Raw genomic sequence first — 25,055 nt, 5'->3', positions numbered from 1 at the left:
ACTGTTACAAATTTGTGTGTCTGTATATCCGAAGCTCTCATTCATGTCTGGAGCTCATCACGAACAGCATCTGTACACACAGTGCCTATCACAGAAGGCTATAATCTACAGAGATTACAAATAAATTAATTAGGACTGAAAGTCTAATTTCAGTCACCTCTTCAGCCAACAATTTTGCATGTGATGTTTGATAAGCCTGTTTATATCTCAAATTCATTCACCTGTGTGGTGGTCTCAGACTAGTAGTTCATCCCAAACTTAGAGACATGCCTGGTACATTAGGATCACCTACCATTCCTGTCCATTTTCTCTCTCCAACTGTTCCTGACCTTCTGGCCCCAGTTACTGCTTTTTGTCTTTGTAGCTTCAGACAAAATTGGAAAAAACATTCAGTGCAGCAATGTTAGAAAACAACAGCAAAAAAATGTGTAATGGCCCTGCCATGATAGTTAGTACCCTGCCGTGATAGGTCACCCCCCAACTGCTTCAATCCTCCATTTCTCTTAAAGTTCAAGAAAACATGAGCGTGCATCTTAATTATCCAACTACTCTGATTTCAAAAGGATGATGAAAAGGTCTTGTTAAGGAAGATGTACAAACATATTCTATAAAATTCTGTTTACAATAAACAATGGAGGAACCTGACCAGCTTCTGCTGTTTTCTTTCACTCCTGCCCACATACACTTTTTTTCTTTCTTTTTTTTTTTTTCCCCCCCTATTCTACATGACTGAAAAAGACTGGAAAGTTGTGGCAGAAAAATACACTATTAAGCCCTTTAAGACTCACAATGGTCCTCGTCCTTCAAATATCAATTGAAGTTGGTGTTTGGATCTGCTGAAATTCTTATTTATATTAGGACTGCACACTCAAAGCTGAAATGGAGCCAGCTCGGCCTGTCCTGCTGTCTAGAATACAGCACTCAAACGTACTGATGGATAAGTTTTATGCTGGGAGGTGCAGACAAAAGAAAGCACTTCAGCAACAACTGTTCCACTTTCTTAGAATTACCACCTTACAGAATTCTCCATTACTCCTGCTTAAATAGGTTTTCAGTAATTAACTTCTATATATTAGAACTTAAAGGTGATGGATGGCAATTTCATGAAAAGAGGGATGAGCATATGATATCCTCCACAAAAGGATATCCACCACACACTGCTGGAGGTGCCAAAACCCTGGAAACAAACCTGTGTGCAAAACCCATGTAAGCAAGGCTTGACTCAGCTCCTTGTAACTCCAGCCTCCCAGCCTAGTTGATGAAGTCCACAGAACAGAGGACCTGTAAGATACCTCTTTCCTTCCTTTCATCCCCTCAGAATTAATACCTCAAAATGGACCATATAACAAGTTTATGAGATGCTGACAGTTCATAACTACTTGGTAAAATTTAGCTTCAAAACTTGTATCCTACTAGCATGTGAGGTTCTGACCCCTGCTGTATGGTACCCCCCAATCCATTGTACCAAACCAACTGTACGTAAGGCTATAAAACTAAACACAAAATCCTAAGACAAAATACTGAAGTCTCTTTTCAATGAGGCTGAAAAGCCTCATTTTCCTCCTCGTGTTTGAATTTCTCAGTATATTCTCATAAAACTTTCATAAGATGAGAAACCACTTTTTTCCACACATAGTAAATGCTAAATTAGCATGCCAATAAGACTTTTGAATTTAAATGGATTCTCTCTTATTTACTTAGTTAAAGTACTAATTAACTGTCATTTTTTCCAACTAGAAATTAGAAACAATTACGTGTATGCAGACAGTCGTATAGTAGGGACATTTCTCCATTTACAGCAGAGAAATTATTTACTGTTGGCATGAAATACAATGGAACCTGCTACAGCAAAACAGCAATGTTGCTGGCCCCATTAGCAATTATGGTATCTACTGTAATTCTTCCAGCACATTAACTCCTATGAGTTAAGTTACAGTATATCAGAGGACTTAGACATTCGCTAAATAACATCACAAAGCCAGCAATCAGCTCTCACAAGTACATAATAACCTAACTTCTTATTTATAAGCTGGGCCACTGATGTTAATGAGGATAACCTCTGTGCTTAGGCAGGCATGTTTTTAACTGCTCTGTCAGAATCAGATACTATTCCTGAGTGTATCTAAAGAAAACTTATTGGATATAAACAATAATGTATACATGCATATTTGTACTCATAAAGGGAAATCATTTGTAGCTAATAAACACAGCAAATCAGTTAAGGCTTTCTGGACAAAACGCATCTATACAACCATTCAGTTTCAGAGGGCATACCCATTACGCAAGTCCAGCACACCCCACTGTCACCAAAGCAGCAAGGCAGACTTCCCTGAGCCACTTTCTTCCACCAGCCCCTTTGTCACAGCTGGCTCCCCCATCTCCAGGCTGACAGTTTGACACATCTAGCATGCCGGCTGCTCTCATGACACAGCACTTGCACTTCATATTCCAGTTCCCCCCTTATTCTTCTGCTCTTTTTTTTTTCCTCCATATGAAACGGGAGACAAATGCACATCAAATTGAGCAGCACTTCAGGTGTGCATAGTAGGAGGATCTCCAAATCACACTGTGTGGCTGTGCCCCCCTGCCCCCAGTCTTGGCTGAAGATAAAAAGTCTCTTACAACTACCAACCCATCATCTGAAGATCCAGCTCAATTAGTTGAATCCTTAGACTCTAGAGTTTTACATGTTTACAGTGACTGAAGTCTCACAGTTAATGACCCGCCCAACAGCTGAGCCAGCACTGCCTTGCACAAAGCAGGCATCTTAATCATTGGATGCATTTTAGACTTCACTTTAGCAATCATTACAATTAATTTGCTGTCAAATACTCTACAATCTACAAATATAACAGGAAAAAAAAAAAGAAAAAAAAGCAGTGTCCAAGTCTGTGAAGCAAGGGGAATTACAATTTCTAGATTGTTTCACATCTGCTTCTTAAACATTCGGAAAGTATCAGGGTTATTACCATCAGTTTGCTGCTTCTGACTGGTCTGTAGTCATTTAAGCAAGCCTCATATTCTCATTTTAATATTTAATGAAATACATAGGATGCTAAGTGCATCACTGTAAAGATGTTTCATGAATATAGTACAGTAAAATACTAACTTTACAGCTTGCTATATTAATCAATATGGTTGCCTCGGTTGCACAAATATAATTAAATTTTCATTTCAGTTCACTAAAAGTAAGATTATCTATAAATATTTCAACCAAGAGGATTAGATGATTAGTATTTTATTTATCAAGAATACTACTTTTAAAACACCTTCAGAAAAAAAAAAAAAGAAAGAAAATAGAATTAAAGTTTATCTAGAGCTTGATCGTGATTTTCAAGAACTAACGAAAGACATATGGAGATAAAATTCTACACCTGGATACTTCGTTTTTACTTGATACAGAATGAGTCTTCTCCTTATCACTGGGACATACCTGCACTGTTTCAGTCTGAGAACTGGAGTGCACGACACCTTTCAAGTATCAAGACCGAGCATGGGTTATGTATACACCTGTAAGAAAGAGATAGAAAGAGAACTTTTAAGTAGAATGGTGTCTTTCTTTTCTTCCTTTTTTTTTTTTTTCCCCTATATTCCTAGTGAAGTACAACGCCTGAAAGATCAATTTGATTTATTATCCTTTTTCACATAAAATAGTGGATTTGCCCTGGAAGATCACACAGGTAGCTGGGTAAAGCCCCAGCCCCCAGCAGTTCCAGTGCCACCATGAGACAGAGGGAACAGAAAAAGAAAAGGACTCCCAAGTCAGACTAGAAACTGTGCGCACCACATCCTCAAATACCCAGCTGCACTGGCAAATTCACTGTTGGATTACCCTGAAATATTGGTTCATAGAGATCCAAGTCATCGCATAAAGCCTGTTCTCCATGCTCAATGCAGATGTTGTCTGCTGCTCTCATCCTAGCTGTGACTGGCAACAATAATATGGGGAGCAAGAAGAGATAACAATATCATGATGAAGACATGCCCATGCTTAAAACATTTAAGAGTCAATTCTATGCTTAGGTAACCTAACAGACTTGTATGGATGTGTGTGGCAGATAGAGTTTGCTTTTGCCATTTTCTGATGTAATCATCTTGGTTTTCAGACTATAATTAGAGAAAAGACAATGTGACAAAGGACCCATTAAAGGTATCGTTCCTGTTAACACAATTTTTATGTGAAGTAGTAAGGAAAGCACTCTGAACACATCAAGCACAATTTCTGCCACAGCTGGAATTAGATATACACATGTAAATATCACACTTGGCTTGGAAAATTTCCTAGTAAGAAGAAACTACTGATTATACCTGATATGTCATTTCATCAAAATGCTACCAGTGGAAGTGAGATTTCACATCGATTGGACTAACGGTCCCTTGGCCCATGGAAGTGTGCATCAAGTGCACACGTGGATTCTGTAACAAATATACCAATCCATTCCTCAGAAATGCTTACAGATAAAACATTGCTGCTTGCAAGCAAATCACAATAGCTCTAGATAATATTTTTGAAATACTAGTAGGCTTTGAACTCATACAAGAAAATAGAAGCTTACCCCAGAGTTCAGAAGGTAAAAGAAGAAAAATAAAATAGGGCAGTATACACGTGGGATATGCCATCCCTAGAAGGATCAGGAACAGATGTTTGAAGTTTGCGACAGCAACTGATATTCATGTACCAGTGCCTGGTGCAGCCATGCCTGGCTTGATAATGCATGCTGTGGTGTACACACCAAATAAAGCAATGCAGAAGGAGCAAGACAACAACAACCAAAAAAAAAAAAAACAAAACACAAAACCAACACCAACCAAACAAACAGGAGGCATAACGAAAGAACAAAGGCAATGTTATCTACCTCCCCTAAAAATTTAATTTTGTAATGAGATTTTTGGCTTTAAGCTGTGATGGGGCAGGAGGAGTTGAACTGGGAGCAGCCCTTGGGGAGGGTCCTGGCTCTGCCCTGGGCAGCACCACTGAACTGGGTGTTCACCAAGCACCAGCCGCAGGGTGGGCATGAACCGCAGTTTGGGTGAAGACATGCTCATTTAGGGGATGCTGACACCCAAGTGAATGTTCCTCCCCCTTCTAACCTTTGGGACTGTGGCACCAGAATACCTTCCATCTTAAATCCTAACATTTTACATTAAATACTTCCAGTATATCTAATTAAGCTTGTCTCTCAGTTTTGTAAGATACAGGCATGAGAAGATTTTATTTCCTTTACAGCTGTGTGTTTTTCAAGGAAAAAATATGAGTAAGATTACATAGAACTCTTTAAAAGACACTAAGAAAGAGTGGCTGCAAAAAAAACTAAAAATACCAAACTATTACATTTTTGGAATCTTTACTAAGGTATGTTTAAGCTCTTTATATTGAGGTGTTATGTAAAATAGTTTATTTCAGATGCACCCATTTGGATACCTGATCAGTGTCTGTGTCATGAATAAAAGGAATGAAGGAAAAAAATGACAATTACTGGCTAGAGTAGCCTGAGGAAGCAGATTTCAGTTTATTATTATTGTGGGGAAACCACATTACATGGACTGAAAAGTCCGTCACTGCTTTTTAAAAATCATATTGTAAACATTTCACTGGGTTTTATTTTCTCTGTTAATTGCATTCTGTTGCAAAATCCATTGTGTTATATTTTTGAGGTGCTAGCAGACAAGTGCAATAAAAAAACATACTTACTTTTTCTTCTACTACCGCACTTCCCTATATAGTTATCAAACCACCAATAAATTTTAAGCGATATCCATTCATTTCTTTTGGTCTTCTTAGATTGTAGGAGTACACAAGGATAAGGGTTATTGCATCTCTTGAATATACATTTCTACTAACACTGTTGCCAGACTTGCTATATCTGAAGAGCAAGAATATTTTAATTTATGATCATATTAACTATGCCTAGGGTATTAATCCCAGAGTGCTTCAGTTTTAGGATAATTCTAAATTGTGTTAAGTCTCCCATTTGAGTAATTCATGTAGAGAGCATTATCTCTTAATTCTAGCCTACGCAGTCATGATGGGCACACATTTTATTAAGGAAAGTTGTAAATGCTTCTAGTATATAATATTTACACCCTTAGAAGCTTTGTAGGTAGCTTTAGCCCAGCTTGAATCCATTCCTCTTTAAAGTGATATTCAAATATATGTCCAATGCACAGAATATGACAGACAGCTCAATACCCTTTGTGCTGTGCAATCTAAAATATAATTATATAACAACAGAGTTGTGATAAAATGGAGAGTTTTAAACTAAGTATTTTCCATATTCATATGGGAAATGTAAAAATAAAGAAAGAATGGATTCTCAGCTGAAACTCCTATATGATCTCTCAGACACGAGAATATGAGAAGTACATGCAAATGCTGGTTATCAGTAGAGGTAGACTTAAAGAAATTGAAAGTTGTTTTATTTGAAAAAACAGAAGTCTGCCTGAAATTAATTTTATTGATTGAAATGAAGAACCATTTACCTTAAGGAGTAGACAGTTTTGGCCTAATAAACATACTTCAAGATTTCTCACTATGATCAGAATGATGCAAAGATTTATCTTTGCAAATCGACAACAGTTCTCCACTCCCCATCCACTCCACCAGCTCTTCCTCCCCACCCCTCTCTTTTTTTTTTTTTTTTTAAGGAATGTAGCACTTGAACCACATCTTTTATGCCACCAAAAAAAAAAAAAAAGTTTTTACCTTATGTGATTTCCAGTTCATTTAGATACTGTTCTAGTAAACAGCAAAATGTCCTTGGATTATTTTTTTTTATTATTATTTATTAGCAATTCCTGTCACAATAAGCTTAGAACAACTTCCCAGGGTGACACCTAGAGATTATTTCATTTATAGGTAGATGCTGGCTTTCTATCAGTCTTTTGAGTACTCACTTCATTCACCAAGCCAGGTTACTTCAGTTCTTCAGTATGCTTTCTTTAGATTAGTTTTGACTTCCTAGGAAAAATCAGAAAATAAATTTACAAAAAATAGGACAGAATGTTTTGAGCTTCATCATAGCTTGGTGATGATGGAGCTTGGTGATTTTATTTTTATTAAAAAAAAAAATATTATATATCAGATTCAAACAATGTGATTTTCCTGCTCTGAAACCTAAACAGAAGTGGTCCCGGTTTGCAATACTCAGGCATGAGGACAACACTCCTAATATGCACCATGTATTCCATACATTATGTTCACTCTAATCCATTACTGAATTTTTGAAGTTCCAGAGTATGAGAGCATTGCTCATAATTTATACTGCATTTTATTGCATGTTAAAGCCTTAGGGAAATTGTAATTGATCATAATAATTCACTTGAAACTCAGCCTTCCTTTCAAAATTAGCTGGTCTATTAGTAAACTTATATAAGAAAATACATAAAGTTCAAAAAGGGAACTGCAAAGTTGTTTTTACTTTTGCATGGTAATACAAAAAATAGCTCAATGAGTATATTAGGTTGAAAATCAGGAGTATCTTCAGAGACTAAGGATGTATTATATATTAAAATTATGTATGGCTGCAGATAGTAAATCAACAGTCTTTTATATTGGGTATCAGTAAGCTGAGGCTGACCCTGAGGACACATCTGTTGAAGATACCTGGCTTTAATTTTAGAGGAGTGACAGCTCAGGCAAACTTTTATCTTACTCATCAGATATGCTAACCATTGTAAATTATCTACTCAGATGTAGATTGTGAGCCATTTGTGGCTCTCTTTTTGCAATCTACACCTAACTGTAGCACAGAGATTAATGAACGTTAAATTTTCTTTACTAAAAGCACAGTGTGTTTAAGTTTTAATTGCTGTATATAATGTAAAATATACTTAGTTGTTTTACATGTGTCACATGCCAAGAGAATCATGGTATGCAGAAGAAAGGCAAAACTAGTATGGCAGATGTTGCCTCCATCTCGCTGCAGTACCATCTCCCCAGGCATTGCCTGAGGCAACTATCAGCAGTAGAGCCCAGCGCAAACATCAAAAATGAGAAAATCACAAATGCAAAAATTAGTGGTCACAGCCACTTTCTTCACTTCAGACAAACTGACTAAGCAAACCTGACTTACATTACCTGTTTGTTTTGCTCTGACCCAGTGGTTACAATTCATATCAAAGGAACATTGATCAAAATGAAGTAAAAACTATTTTTTTTTTGCCACAAACATATATTTGATCCACAAATTGGCTTTTTTTTTTTTTTTTAAAGACAGTAATGTAGATTTCAGATATTCTATAGTAAGTACCGAGGCCCATTTTCATGCCCTTAATTTTTCTAAATAGCATGCCTCTACTGAGCTTTGGTATAGCAACACTGGTTTCATCGCCAAGGCAAACATTCAACTGTTATTTACTGTGGGGTCCTAAACCTCTGCACACATCTGTAAGGACATTATAAATTCAGGTCAGTGGCTAGCTACAGAAAGGTGGTTTAATTTTCAGGTTTCTAAATAATACCAACTATTACTCTTTACTTAATGTTTTCTTTTTAAAGTAATTTGCAGACTTTCCTGTCTCTGTAGCTTGCATTGTGCATTTTTTTAAGCTATGTAAAAAGTTCACTATTATTATGGCCCACAGAGTGATAGCCTGAAAAGCAGAAATGGCATCAGTTATGAATATATAGGCACATTTAAAATATATTTCAATATATTTGAAATATGTTGAAATATTTGAAATATATATTTCTAAAATAATTTTTTTCTTTCTTATAGTTTGCATAAACAGAAGGTGTTTAAAAATTAGGATTAGAAGTGATAAAAAACATCAGAAAAAGTCTTATGACAGCAAAAATCTAGTTGTCCACAAGCTGCAAGGATGGAGAAAGAAATGAATTTATCTTTTAATTAATAATATTTTCAATTAAATAAAAAGTCATTGACATTGCATCCCATTTTATACTGTTCAGCAATTATTTGCTAGTAGCTTCACTCTGTTGTTCGGAGAACACGTGAGTTAATGAAATTTCTTACACATTTATGTTGTCTTTTAATTCTCCCCAGTGCACCACTATTACTCTCCTAACTCCAACTCCCCACCCTACTACAACTCCCCGCAGTGACACTCCTACCACTCAAGAGATGCCAAAGTTGTGAGTAATTTGCATATGCATATTGATTATCTAATAGGTTGCAGCTCAACAGAACATATAAGAGTTGAGATTACCTGCCTAGTTATCATGCAAAAGCTCATTTCCTCTGCACAGCTGCTGAAGGTCATGGAATTGGCAAATTATCACAGATGTCTTCACCCTAGTGAGATATGGTTGACAGTGGTTAGTTGGTTTAAAAGTTGTAATTAGCACATAGAATATCTTAACTACATAATCTTCAGCTTTTTATAAATTCAAGTAAAAAATAAATTTTCTTTTCCCAAACTTGCATGAACCAAGTTCTACCACACAGATTTAGTAACAGAATTTGTACTTTATGTATTTAAATGAGATTTACTAATTTCATTGTCAGACAGGATTTCATATCAATCAAGATAAAGTTTCTCTGGAGGTAAGGAAAGGTTTCAGAAATTAGTCTTGAAATATCCCATAGTCTTCTGACAGAACAATTCAGCAATCCTCTCATTATGTGTATACTACCTTGTCTGTAGAAAGGAAGAATCCTATAAGCTTAGTATGAAAAACTCAAAAAAAATGTATATTTTTTCAGACATTCCGAAATGGCGACCCTTAGGAAAAGATCCACCTGATAATTAGGTTCATCTCCAGTCTTTTGAAATGCTAGCAGAATTCAAGTAATACAATACTAAATGTAATATGTAAATGAATTAAGGAAAGGTTCTTATTATACCTGGTAATCAACTCAACCCCAATTGCAGGCTCCCTTAGGTACATTGTTAGAAACAGACGGCCATCTTTTCACCTCCAAAGGAAATGAAATCTTGATCATCTACCATGTGCCTACTAATGTTTAGCAGCAATAGGATCGTTTGTCTGAATATACTCAAAGAGAAGTTCATCTTGGACAACTTTGAGGACTCTGATGATCTTAGTTAACCTACTAAGTGAGATGCATTCCAAGGTCTTCATTTCTTCTGTCAAATTATGAATCTTTCCTAATAGCCTAACTGAAAGAGCATATATACTAAAATATTACCTTTTCTGTAAATAGGTGCATGTAACCCTGTAGCCACAATTACATAGTTTTTGCTTTCTGGGAAATAAAAGGATGTAAAAGTGAAACCTGAACAACTCTGTAACAGTACATGAAGTAAAAGAACCTGTTGATTTCCAAGATCGTAATTGAAAACTAAAAGTTCAACATTATGGGCAAAGACAGTAGCTGACCCTTAATCAGTCATACATTTGATGTGGGAAGGCTTGTCCCCTTCCTGGCTGTTTCTGTTTCTTTGAAGCAAGCCTTTCTTTCAGCAGCTGCAGCAAGGTTTTTATAGAATATAAAAGAAGCCATTTAGAGCAGCGTAACTTTAAGTAGGAAAAAAAAAAAATCCTCAGTGGAAAATTTAAGACTGTTTGAAAATAAAGGTCCTTGTTCTCTCTGTCTCTGTAAGGGGTAAGGCCTTTGCTCTGATTTTCCTTTGCAGTTCGGCAACTTTCAGACTGCCTTAGTTGAACAAAGACCAAAAAGTAATGTCTGTGGATGTACAGGAAAGACTTCATTTCTTCTCTTCTGAGGTTTGGCTAGTAGTGCTGCAAGTAACATCCCCTGATCCTCTCAAGACTCTCCTACTTAACTGCCTTGACTTTCTTCCCACTGAGTGGCCAGCTCTATCCAAGTCTTCATCATGTCCCTTGCCCTGCCAAAGGCTCCATCAAGCCCAGAAGTGCCACAGCCAGACTATGGCAGACAAGTGTTTTTCCTCTTGGCTCTCTACCTAGGCCATAGCTTTCAGTGTAGCACATACAAGGCTGGAAGTAAGTAAGTTGTCTAGTTCTACGATCTGTCATACATTACTCCTATAGAAATCCAAGGATTCTCTCCCTGTGTGAAACACTGTAGTGTTGTCTTGTAAGGGAATTCTCCTGGACAGCAATACTGATACCTTTGCTTGTCAGCGTTTCTATTTGCATGCCAATAACTTTGTAAGAAAAAAAAAAATTACCCTCACACATTTTGAATTCTTTCTTCACAGTATCTTATTTCAGAAGTGTATCTGTACTAAAATGCTTCCCACAAAAACAAGGTAGCAGTTTCTCAAGAGACTTAACCATTGCAAACCATTCCTTCTCCTGTCTTGGATATAGAAAACAATTAATTTTTCTTACTTACACCTTAGAGGATGTATTATTCCTTTCTCATTCTCTGATACACAGCTGCCATCAAGCAGATTCTGAGGTATCTGTGGGTACAGCAGAAGGTCTTTTTGAGTTAGAAGCCCTGTGTCTGTTTCATTTGGCCTTAGATTTTCTGTCTTTTAGTCACAGACATTGCTGCAGTTTTAATGCTCAATACAACAGCTTGGTAACATCTCAGAGATCACAAGAATAACACAAGCGACTTCTCTTGTGATAAAAATTCAGCAGCTCAGTAATGCATCTGTTTTGACTGAATGTGAATTTACAGCATTATTTCTGGTGGTGTCTTAGAAGCCTCGTCATTATCTCATCACTGTCACTGTATCTTTTATTTTCCAGCAACAAATAAACAAATTTATTCAACAGTCACTCTTTCAGTGAGGTTGAGCTATATTCAAAAAGAGGCACAAGAAGTCCTCAAGGTCTGGCACAAGGGCTTACTTGGTTACACTTTTTTGATTTAACTAATCACATAGATTTTCTCCAACAAAACCATTCTCCTACCTGAAGTAAAACTGGCACTTAGGCCTACCCTCTAGATTTTGAGAGTATCAATACTGAATCATAGAGTTATCCTGAGTTGGAAGGGACTCACAGGGATCACTGACTGCAACTCCTGACTCCACAAAAATCGACCACCCAAAAACTGAACCACGTGACTCAGAGCATTGCCCTCATGTTTCTTTAGCTCTGACAGACTTAGGGCCATGATCACTGTCCTGGGGAGCCTGTTCCACCATCTCAGTGAAGAACCTTTTCCTAACACCCAGCCTGACCCTCCCCTGTCCCAGCTCCATGCCGTTCCCTCAGGTCCTGTCGCTGTCCCCAGAGAGCAGAGCTCAGCGCCTGCCCCTCCACTCCCCTCATGAGGGAGCTGCAGGCCGCTGTGAGGCCTCCCCTCAGTCACCTCTTCTCAGGGCTAGACAATCCAAATGAATTCAGCCACTCTGCATTAGTCTTGCTCTCTAAACCCTTCACCATCTTCATACCCCTCCTTTGGAGGTTCACTTAGTAGTTTTATGTCTTATACTGTGGTGCCCAAAATTGCACACAATACTAGAGATGAGGCCGCACCAGTGCAGAGCTGGACAATCCCTTCCCTCAACCAGCTGGCAGTGCTGTGCCTGAGGTACCCCAGGGTACATTCAGTCCTTTTGGCTGCCAGGCACACTGCTGGCTCATGTTCAACTTGCTGTCAAACAGAACCCCAGATCCCCTTCCACGTGGCTGCTATCATCCCCCAGTCTGTACAGGTACATAGGGTTGCCCCGTCCCAGATATGTCCCAGGATTGCAGAATCCACCACTTGCTCTTGTTGAACCTCATGCAGTTGGTGACTGCCCAGCTCTTTAATTTGTCAAAATTTCTCTGCAAGGCCTCCTTACACTCAAGGGAGTGTAAAGCTTCTCCCAGTTTAGCATCACCTGCAACCTTAGTATACTTTCAAGTTCTGCATCTAAGTTATTTATGAAAGAGAACTGGCCCTAAAATGGAGCCTCAGCTACTGACAGGTTACCGGTTATGGACATCAGGTTTGTGACCAGTCACTGTTGCCCTTTTAGTCCAGTTTGTTTCTCATATTCTTTGAACTCTTCCCCATGAGCCTTGTTATCCACTCTGAAGTGGTACATTCAAGTAGTTTCCTTCTTCAGTTTAGGATACATTTGGTATTTTCCTTCTCTTATTGAAGAAGGAACATTTCCCTCCAACTTCTCCATATTCAATTTTGTATATACCTTGGGGGACTGGCTCTCAGCAACTTTAGGATGGAAACCTTCCCAAAGACAGACAGACTGGATTTGTCTTCAGGCTGCTTTTGGATCACCATACACTTCCCAATGCATTTCTTAGTAGTGGAATTTCAGGTTTAAGTTACCATAGTGTTAACCTATCCCAATAAATACATTCCTGATCATGACTTCAGCCCGGTGAAGTTAGTCTTCCATTATTTTACCTTATGATTTGTGGTCACGTTGCGCAGTCACATAAGAATAAGCTTCCAGAGCCTTTCCATGCAGAAAGACAGTATAACGTGAGTAAAGAGAGAGCACAGAGTTGCTCAATAGGTTTCTCCAAAGCACCAAAAACATGATCTTCTTTGCAGAAGGAAGTATGCAAATTACACAATATTTGCAATATATAAAATTAGCAACTCACAAAAATAATGCACAGACATCATGTCTGTGACTCATAACTAAACTATATACAGGTAGAAAATCGAGTGAATTGGGATGCCTAGAGAAAGAATAGTGAATAAATGAATGAATCTTTGCTGATTTTTTTTCTGACCTCAACAGTTTTCCATGAAGTAATATGAGATACCATCTTAGACCACACCTATTCAGTCCACAAAACACTGAAAAGACCATTCAATAACAACTCTGGTAGATCATAACCAGACTGCTAGCTCATTATACTTCATATTACTAAGACGATTTCAAGCATTTTATTACAAAAATACACAGTAGAGAAAATCCTGGTAGGTGACTGTTGTGTCTTCCAATACAATCATTATTGATGAGCCAGTCATTTCAATTTTGACTATGGGAATTGCAGGTGATATTCAAGCAAATGTCTACCTTCAGACAAAAGGAATAAATCTATTTATGGCTTCTTAACATATGGCTCCTGCAGGTGGTCTCTGAAACCTACTACTCAAGTTTTTAATATCTAAAGACAAATAATAACATCTAAATACCTAATGCAAGAAGCAAAAATATATTGAAATAATAAGCTGTACTATATAAAAAGCAATAGTTTAATTAGTTTAATATAATTTTGTCACAAACTAGTCATAATAAATTTCAAAGGAATAGAGGCCACATTCAGCTTTCCTTGTTATCAATCACTGCTTTGTATGTTAGTTTATATTTTCATAGAACATCTGCTCTTTCACATACTTATTGAAAGACATTCCAAAGGTATGTGAACCCTCTCACCAGCCTGAATTTTAAAAGAGGCTATTAACCCACAAGCATGGTTATTTTATACTTTTTCCCCCAAGTCTTGGCTACGTGATCGAAAAACCTGACCTCTTCCTTCTACTTCATTTTTACCTATATAAGCTCATCTCACTCTGTAAGTGCAAGAAATGACTGGCACTTACTACATAATACTACTTTTACATAAAATTTCAAATGTTATGGCTGCAAGCCTTTTTTTTTTTTTTCCCAGAACAAAATATTATAATAAAACTGCTTTTAATGGAGAAGTCCTAGTGTTGTTTAGCTTAGGAGGTTTAAGGAAGCAAGCTTTATAAGGAGCATTAAAATATTTTGTTAGACTCAGCAATGTTGTTACAAAAAGATGGTAAATTTTTGGTACACAACCATTCTTTCAAGTCAGAAAGCCAAGCAACAATTTTCATAGTAATTAAAATTATTCATTACTTTCTTTACTATAAACTTGTCCTCTATTTCCAGTATGAATTTGCTGGTATTTAGTCTCTGGCAGCCCTTTTACTCCCTAGACTACTTGAGGTTTTATCATTTCCAGTCAAACACCTGCCAAACGTGATCCAGCCAAACAAAAACTATTACTTAGAGGAGCAAAAATGCAATGAGATTTTCATACTGTGCTTTAAGCAATACTAGATATTGCTATGGCTTTGGATCAAGCATTCTTACCATCCTTTCTTTTTATGTGCGTTTAATGACATTCTGCACACAAGTCTCTTATTACCAAAATGTACCAAAGAAGGCAAACAGTATCAAGTGTTACTTGATTCCTTTTTCATTTTTGGCTAGGCTATTCAGATTCAAGTTTTAATATCCAATCTAGTGGAAATAGTTTCCCCTTAAACTGATGCCAAAAGAATAAAAAATACTAAACAATTCAGGATAATTATAGCTATCATCATTATTTGAATTTTTTATGTGTACATGCATTCTGTCACACGGTAAAGGTTCAGACTCTGCAGAGTCAGAATTGACAGGAAAACACATGAGTACCACTCGTTTCATCACAGGCCATCAATACATTGTAAATGTAAAACTATATATTGGGTATACTTTTATTTCTTTACTTTGTTAATCCATAGATTGCAAGTGTTGATTTAATATTATTTTGTTAAGAAACAAGAACATGTTGACTGCAGTTTCAGAAAGCACGGCAGTATGTTGCAATTTAAGCTTCTGAGCAGGGGCAATAATATTTTTCACAAGTTATTACTTCTTTTGGTTAGAAGACAGTACAGCCAGCAAAAGTCAAGATTCTCTAAATAGAATACGGACGTGAGAGAGAGTGGTAAATAATTTCCCAAACCAAAAGTAGTCACAAATTGATACCTCAAAACACTCATTTGTATATGTACAGAAAGATGGACTTCAAAACACATCTCTAGAGACCAACAACGTGGAAAATATCTAAATATCCAAAGACCCACCCAACCATCTTTGCTGAGATGAATGAATTTTCACAAGAGTGCTGCATGATTTAATATTGCAAAATTAGGCATATGGAGTGCATTGCCCCAAATGAGTAGAGTTCCTCATTTCCTCAGGGCCCTACTTTGAGTTTTAGTGCATACTTGCTCCTGAATTCCACAGAGGGGAATATAGAATTCTTTTATTAAACATCGGGTTCTTCATAACAGAAGTCTTTTTCTCCTTAATACCTAACTGTATTATTGACCAGTATGCAATGTCAAAATAATGATTCTGCACCAGGTTCAGTGTTACGCTTTCCCAGCAATTACACCATCGCAATGAACAGTGTTGTGGCATGAACACTCCCTCAGCTCTGCCAGTGAACAGGTGGCAGATAAGATAAATACAGCCTGATGCACATGCAGCTTTTAAAAATTATTATTATTAAAGAGAACCTCAATAAATATCCCTAACACTCATAGAAACCTAGTGCCTTTTTGGGTTCTCAGTTTTATTTTGTACACTCCAAACTCCTTTTATTTTGTACTGCTCCAAACTGAGATAGGATTTATTTATTTTTTTATGTGCAGAGTTAAATAACTCAAACTCCAAAAGGTGGGAGGGTGAGAGGAAATGTAACACAATTTCCCACAATGTGGGAAAAGACACCTACGGTTTTGTTCATCTGCATACACAGCATGCATACCAGATTCTATCATCCTCCTATGAAGCAGTGAGTTAACCCCGAGGCAGCCATCACTTGTCTACTTTGTCAGTCAAATAAATGAGGTAATAGCAAGTGAACCGGCTGGAGCATATAAGCAGTGTAATGCATGAATCAATCATTTGAAATACTGCACTGCAGTGAGAAAATACAAACCAGACAGCCAGAATCAGTGTTCTCTCTCCCTTTTGTCAAGTAGCACCAATGTTACAGTAAAACTGGAGATGCACAGAACATATTGATAGGCACAGAGGTTCAAGACCCAGCGTAGGCTGGCTATTAAGATCACCATAACAGACATCACTTTTTTTTGTTTTTTGTTCTGTTACTTTGAAGTCTGCAGAGACAGACAACACATTGTAGCTGGTAAATAACAGCACAGCAGAAGATAGCTGGCTTTACACCTCCACCTTGAGTCCCCATTATTCTGTCCCTGATAAACACTTGGAATTAATTCATTTTGAAATTCTCTTCCCTTCCAAATGACTTCTGCAGCAAACAGCAGAAAAAGAAACACTTAGTAAAAAAAACATTCTAGTAAGTTTAAGAACAGCTGCTCGCAGGTATGATCTGGACCTCCAGTACTCCCTGGGAGTAACACTTCACAAGCAGACCGTGCCATTTCCTTCAAGCCTGCTGGAAGCATGGAATGAGGTGACAGGTTGGTGATGTAACAGCTTCTACCCAAAGGAAGACAGATGAACTGAACAAAAATTAATGCTTACTATTTACAGGTAATGATTTTAATATATTGTCTTAAACCAAGAAGCAAGTCGTCTGAAGGCTTAAGTATACAGAACACACCGAAATCTTTATAATGACACTATTAGAAAAACAAGTGTCTTCATCTGTATTTCACAGTAAACACCACTGCTAACATCTTTGATATGAGACTGATTTATGCACATCTGTAGCCGTGTTACCACGTCAGGTTTTATCTCCTACATATTTAACTTTTGGTGTTTCAGTGTTGTTTTTTTGTTTTGTTTTTTTCAATGCTCACTTGCATCTCTGATTCCACAGTCCCATTTAGTCTTGGCTTTTCTGTAACAATTTTTTTTATTCTTTCACAGAAAGGCATAAAATTTTGCAATCACTGTAAAGACACTTAAAAAATGAAATCTTAATGAACAATAATGATTACAGAAGATGTCTCAATCAGACTATGTCAGGGTGACATTAAGAGCACAGAAACACTGGCTGTATTTGACATTTGTAACATCAAAATTCATTTCACAACTGATTTTGAATCAGCTTATAACAAGAACTTAGAAGTAAATACTCTAGTCTATTTTTGTTATAAAACTCTTACAGTAAGCAGTGCTTCTGCGATTTGACATTAGGTTAAGATATATGCCAAAAAGAGATGATGTTGTGCATACACTTAAGTCATCATCTGTCAACTCAGAGGTAGGCTCTATCTGCATTGTCAACAAGTATCTTCTCCCATCAACTTTAAGAAACTTACTGAATGCACAACTTTTATTTGTGATTATACAAATTAACATCTTTCCTGAAAGTTAAGTTACCGCTCTGTTTATGATGTATGCTTAAGTGAAAGGTTTACAAATTATTTATAACTTCTCCATCTCTCGAAAATACTTATAGCAATATTACAAAGCATAAACTGCCATTCTGAAGTGGACAAAACTGAGCAAAGTAGAAAAATAATTGAATGGCAATGTTTAGCTAAAGGAATTGCCCATTTTCCTAGGTAGACATCTGAGTTAGTAGTTATGAGGGAGAAGTGAGTGTAATATAAAAAAAATGATTTGCTATCACAAATACTTCACAAATAGCATTGCCTTAGGGAATTTTAGGCACAAAATAAACCAAGATCTCTAATTTATCTTGAAAAGATATTGCTTACATCAGTTGATGTGTTTTTTTGTTCTGTAGAAGCTAACAGCTCTTTGGCTTCTTCAGAATTATGTTTGGAAAATCAAGCAGATACAATGGAATATACAAGAAAAGCACTTGTGTGTGACTGCTGTACAAAGGGCCATAGGAGGAGAAAGAGTAACAAGGAAGTCAATGTCGGGGGAAACGGATGGCTGAAAAATCATCAACAGCTGAATTAAAAGCCTTAAAGATATCAGAGGGAAACAAAAATATTAGTAAAGAAACAAGAATGAAAGGAAGAAATTTAACAGCTATTTGATCAAAACCTGTGTTTTTTTGATTTCACACAAATTTTACAGTGTAAACATGACAAAAACAAAACTCAATGAATTGAAGCAGCTAAAAAAAAACAAGATATATGGAAACTGTAGTATAGAAATAATTTAATATATAATATGAAATAAATAATATAGAATAACTGAAAATATAGATCTGTAAAATACGTTAAAAACAAGACAGAATAAATATGTCTGTATTGAAATTAAGTACCATTAAAATGGGAGGAATCAAGTTTCTTTGGATGTTAGAAGTGCACCTATTCCAGGTTATGCTTTTGACTAGCTACTTGAACTTCTACCACAAAGGTAGGTACAAGTCCACAATTTTATTACGTGCCATGCAACAACAGGGCTGTGGAATTCATCTTGCATGTTTCTGAACCCTGCTGAAGAATTTAACCTTGTCACCAGCTTACATGGGGCAATTGCACCATGTCAAGCATTTTATAGAATTCCTTTGAAGCATTTGGGGTCTCCAAATCCAAGCTTGTAAGAAAAGCTCAATAAATAAAAGCATTTTACCAACTTATAAAAAGCACAACCTTTCTGTTCCACCTGTGAGTAGCAGCAGACTTTGCTCAACAGTTATCTTAAAGATTGTGTTTAAAATTAACGCATGTTGATTACTGACTACAAGAGTTCTGAAATGCCAGAAGCACTAGGAAGCAACCGTGAATGAAAGAAAAGAGATTTGCTTTCTCCAGGAACCTCCATATATGAGTTTTGTTGTTTATATAAGAATAGTTCTGGGTTATTAGGAATAATGAACTGAACATCAGGTTCAGTTGTTTGGGCATCTGGTGCTCCATCTCCAAATTCTGTGGCACGCTACCTTCTGCAGAGCCAGTGTAACGGTTCCTAAGTACTACCTTATGTCTCTTGGTCCATTTCTGGATTAAACTCAGGTCTCCAATTTACCTTGCATTAGCTTGCTACTTCAGGCAGAGCTAATGGCATCCTAAGTGATCTATCATTTCCACTGTACTCTGGGACAGAGCGAAGGTCTGAGCAAGTAAACACCCATCTCCTGCTCTTCTCCAATCATAACACATACAAAACAGGAGTTCTGTTTATAGCTAGGAAAATTATGGTCTCTGATATTGTTAGATTATTTATAAGTTTTCTTCCACCTGTGATGTTAATTGTGAGCATTTAGAGTAATCACTCAGCATGGCTAGAGGCGGTCACAAAGCAATGAGGTAATACATAGGCAAGTGTGTATCCACATTGACTCAAGTATTTGCATTTCTCATCTGTATACTTTGCTTAGGAGAAGACAACAGGAAAAAAAAACAGAAAACCTACAAATTTGCATATGTTTTAGATGCAAAAACATGGCACTCAGTGCTGTGAAGCCAAATATTTAGACAAGCTTCTAAATATTGCAAAATGTTGTCTTTCTTGACATGATGATCATTTGTTCCCTCGTTCTAAGCTGTACACTTTTATGAAGTTCAACTGCAGCATTTTTTCTTTTCTAACAATTTGTATTTGACAATGCACAGACAGGTAGTTTCTTGGAGTATATTTATTCTGGTGTTATCTTTAGTTCCAAATTTCAAAGAAAAGCTTTGAATTTTGTGTATTGCCACATTTACTTTTGAGGACTTAAACATTTGTTGCTTCAATGTCTAGATGAAACACATGACAATTAAAGGTATTAGAACAGACCTGGAACTATTGTTCTAACTGTACAGCTTCACACTGTGAGCACAGGGCTTTCATTTTCACAGGCATCACATTACCTGCTTGGTGTGACAACTCAGCCTCTTCTTGTTTGTAAGCAGTGTGGCAACTGGGAAATTATACTTCCAGTGTTCAAACTAGTCCATACTTGATTCACCTACAGTGGTGAACACAATTATTGCAGATATGTTGAAACTTGCAGATAACGAAGGTAAACAAACAGTCTGGGGGCTTTTAATTCTTTACTTATCAGTACTGTTTTCTGTTTGCATCACTCATTCATTTTTCCCTCCCAGCTCTGCAAAAAAAATTAATTCCTAAACATTTCAGTGCATCAGAGATGCACAGTGCTGCACAGAACATAATTCAGGATGTCAGCACTTCTGGAACAGCATGGCTCTGTCTTGAATATGGACATCAAACATTTCATTAGAAGTTGAGGAAGACAGATACGGCACAGTGAATGGATAAAGAAATAAAAACAGTTCTTCTTGACCCCTTAGAAATACAGGGTGCTGCGGCACAGTGAGTGACCAGGTTAGAAAGCTCAGCCACCCCACCAGGCTGGTTCACAAAGTTTATATTCCATAATCTGCCATTGGCGGTGTAAAAGAGCCACTAAAGATGAAATAAAAGCAACACCCCTCTTTTGACTCTTGCCTTTGTTTCTTTTGTCACAAGGACTGTCTCTAGATTGTTTTAGTTTCTGCACATGTGCATTATCTGTGCCACATAAAAAAAAAAGCTGCGTGTCTACAGTTCCCTGTACAATTACGTTCTTGAGACTACAAAAAAAAACAAAAAACCGAACTACATCTACAAGAACATTTGAAATGTTCCTAACAGGCTGGAGAGCAGCCAGGGGTGATCCAGTATGCGCAACTTACTTTGCTGAACCCTGAATCCTGGTGTAAGAACAAGTAGAAATGAAGTAGATAACTGGAGTACCAACTATGAAGTCAGAATACTAACAAGTATTACTGCTCATTAGTCCCAAAAAATGCATCCTTAATGTCCCTAAACTACAAAAGAGGACTGTTCTCAAATCAAAGAATAAACGGTTGCATTTATCTTGAACTGTTTAATGTAAGTCAAAGCATAACAAAATCGCACATTAGTAAAATACTCATAGAAGCTCTAACCAGTAGCATGACTAATATGTGTTGCAGCACTGAGGGCATTGTTGTATTATAAATATTCATTCAAATGGTAATTTATTATAGTTACATTGTACCTGCAGGAAAAATACACTCAGGAAACCTAAAATGTTTTAATAAATAACGAAGGCAAACAATTTAAGCACTATGTAAATGTATTGGATGTATTAACTTCATTACTTACTGATAAATACATAGCTACACAGAATAATCTTGTGTTTTAAAAATTCATTACCACCACAGTCACAGGGCAACTAAATAGGTGCTCCTTTTGGTTGTCCTTTCACTCATTACAGTTTGTATTCACCTTCATGGAAAACAGACCTGGACTTGCACATCTGTACTGGGTCGGGCTGGGATGTTAACTTTCCCTGCAGCAGCCCATACAGTGCTGTGCTCTGCACTCGTAGCTAAAACAGCAATGGTATCACACCAGTGTTGTGTCTGCTGCTGAGCAGTGCTGGCACAGCATCAGGACTCTCTCTAACCCCCCTAGGGGTGGGCAAAGATGTGAGAAAAGAAACAGCACCAGGGCAGCTGACCTAAACCAACCAAAGGGATATTTCATACCACCTGATGTCACACTCAGCAATAAAAGGTGGAAAAAGGAGGAAGAGAGGCGGGGTGGGCTCTCGTTGTGAAAACGTCTGTCCTCCTCCCGAACACCGGCTACGTGCGTTGAGGCCCTGCTTCAAGGACGTGGTCAAGCATCGCTCATTTGTGGGAAGCAGAGAGTAATTTCTTTCCTCTGCACTTCCACATAGCCTTTACTTGTTTTGTTTAGTTTTCCCTTTCCCCCTCCCTTTTCCCCTTTCCTTTTTTTCCCCTTTAGTTAAATTGTTAATTGTTTAGTTAAATTGTTTAATTAATAATAATATTTCCTTAATAATTATTTTTTCTTCCCTTTAATTAAATCATCCTTATCTCAACCCGTGAGTTGTTCTTTCCTTTACTTCTTCCCCTCGGCACGGTAAAACCACCACAACATCACATTCTATCTGTGACTTCTTCCCACACCACAACTCCTAAACATGCTCATACCATCCTTCTCAACCCCTCCAACTGATAAACAGTGACTCACAGATGCCCCCTCTGTAATATTCGTAACAGTTGATAATCTTTCATTTCTTAATATTGAATTTCTCCCCTTTATTTCTCCACCACTTCACATCGTTCAGATTTTCCCACACAATATACTAATGCTCTTCTATACTGATTATTCCCCCCGACTTGAACAGTACCTTTTGATTAGCATATTGTAATTTTATGGTCTAAGGTCAGTGATGAAAATAAATCAAAACTAGCTCTAATGCAATTCATAGATGTTATCCAGCATTAACATTCTTGCCTTCTCTTAGATTCCTTTTTTTTTGGCACAATTTTAGGGCTCTTTACCCACTTTGCTATTCTTGTACTCCACCCTTGTTCCTGCACTAATCCAACCCTTCCTCTAGCAGCAGTGACTTTGGTCTCCTGAGAGCCCACTGGCATTCAACCAAGAGCCTGAACTTCTGTTCAAAGGGAAATTTATCAGTGTTTTCATGATCTCTTAAATCAGAATAGAACCACAGTTAGCTATTTTGTACTTGAAAAATTATGATATGAACTATCAGAAACACTTCAAAAAAAAAAAAAAAAGACTAAATTTGCAGCTACTCTGCAAACCCCAAGAGACCATTTCAGCAAGCAGTAGGGGGGTTGCAACCAAAAAATGTGCTGCAACCAAAGTCCTCTACGGACCTAGTCCAGAACCACGACTTCAGGAAGCAGTCTTAGAACCACTGTGATACCTGGGTGATACTTGGGGCCTCAAATCTGTCACCTCCTAACCACTGCTTTTATACACTTTTTCTTTCTTGGCTAAGAGATCTGTCTTGCCAGGATTACTTAACTTTAAATACAATGTATTTTTTTTCCTACTCATCTGGATACCCAATCAGACTGAAAATATTAAAACAATTTGTTCCTCGAACTGATTACATATTATTTCCTTCAATATTCTGAAAGATTTATCCAAATTGCGCAGAATAAAAACACTACGTTCTCTGAGCTTAGCTCTGCTACATAGCATCTCCCCTTTCTTCTAGAAAAAGGAAACTTGTTCACTGAAGTCACTCAAGCCATGGCATCAGCTCAATTTTGGTTGTTTCTCGTGTGTAAGTCAGCTGTGCTGATTTTAAATATAATATTTATTCATTTAATATTCTACTTACACCTCCAAAATCAAGATATCTAAGCTTTCTACTCATTTCATTTCATATTCATGAATCCATCCACATAATTGATTACATTTGCATAGGTTATACCCATGTAAATATCACAATGCTAAATTACTTGGTGTCATTGATCTCAAATCTTGTCTTGTTCATGTGTATTAAGTAAGAAGCAAAAACTGTGTTAACTAACAAGCTGTAAATATTTTCAGAGTTCAATTAGTTATCTTAGTCATGTAGTTAAATGGCTATAGGTTTTCAAATTGCTTTGGAAGTATGATTTAGGCTTCAGTATATATCACTCTTTATTTAGTTATTTGCAGAAGGGAACACAGAATAAAAAGATAGCAATGCTTCTAATATCCATACTTCTTAAAATTTTGAGCAAATTGTGCTGTTAATAAAAATGATTAATTGAATTATTTCCTAAATCTCGGTCCATGTGAATACACTGATCTTAACCAGAGATAGTAACCTATTATTTATAATAAAACATAAATATAAATCATGCATAAAATATTGCATTCATCTGAATATATCATTCATCTCTTACTCTACCCCTTAATAGACAATGAAGAGCTTTTGCAAAGTAGAAAAATTAGAAAAATCATAAACATTGAGTTCTATAGTGGCTAAATTTTCATACATTCTCAGGCTATGAACTGTTCAAGTAATAACAAAATAGCAAGTAACTGAGAAAAAAAATTGTCATTGGGTGGTTTATGGATGAGAGAAGTGAAGCTGAATTAATTAACTGAAGCTAAGAAGAGCATTGAAACAAAATGAATTGTAAGGTTAGAAATGCTGTCCTAGGAGCCTGTATGAGTTAAGCCTCTCTGCAGGCCTCCTGTTCTAACAGTTTCCCATTTAAGAAATATTGCAGGAACCTAAACAGATTAAGGACATTCAAGTGACATTTCCTCAAAGAAAAAAATCTAAATTAAAACTTCAAAATAAATTAAGCATAATGTCTTTCAATGCCATAGGAAGGTGAAAGAGCATTTAGGCCTCGAGCCTTTGCCAATAATAAGATGAATATAGATAATCACACAAAAAGAGAAATAGTATACATGCATTTTTATATATACGTATAATATACATGCACACACTCAGACACTGACAATATGGGATCCTTAGAATAATAATTATAAATATTTAAAAATCTTGTTAAAGTGAAGATGCCCATTTAACTTGAAGGGATTTCACTGTCCTCAACTTCTGTATTACATAAAAATAATAACAACTTATTTCCTCATGGGACAACAGAATACAAATTCATTTAGTCTAATCACTGTTCTATTAACAGAAAATTAATGAGTTGGAATCCTATGGCCGCATCAGAATGGTGTTGAGTTTTTTTTAGTTTTGTTTGTTTGTTTGTTTTTCCAGCAACATTTCGCTCTGAGCCTGGGAGTTTCAAGACAAAATAGCAAATGATTACCTAGTCCCACTTGCA

The 25,055-nt window shown here is 36.8% G+C and overlaps 1 long non-coding RNA gene across 2 annotated transcripts in view; it reads right to left on the bottom strand.

Moving 5' to 3' along the window:
* LOC136791153 (uncharacterized) overlaps positions 1–25,055 on the bottom strand; it is a 169,799-nt gene that overhangs the window by 55,737 nt on the left and 89,007 nt on the right. For both annotated transcript variants that reach the window (XR_010832554.1, XR_010832555.1), the window contains exons 4-7: positions 11,247–11,316; positions 9,169–9,254; positions 6,895–6,958; positions 3,434–3,510 (exon numbers count right to left, since the gene is read on the bottom strand). This is a non-coding gene — a long non-coding RNA (uncharacterized lncRNA). The remainder of the gene's footprint in view (positions 1–3,433; positions 3,511–6,894; positions 6,959–9,168; positions 9,255–11,246; positions 11,317–25,055) is intronic.

This window comes from Anser cygnoides, chromosome 6 (genome assembly GCF_040182565.1).
Source record: "Anser cygnoides isolate HZ-2024a breed goose chromosome 6, Taihu_goose_T2T_genome, whole genome shotgun sequence".
NCBI classification, from domain to species: Eukaryota; Metazoa; Chordata; class Aves; order Anseriformes; family Anatidae; genus Anser; species Anser cygnoides.
The sequence above is the reverse complement of the archived record's forward strand: the minus strand, read 5'-3'. Positions and strand labels throughout refer to the sequence as shown.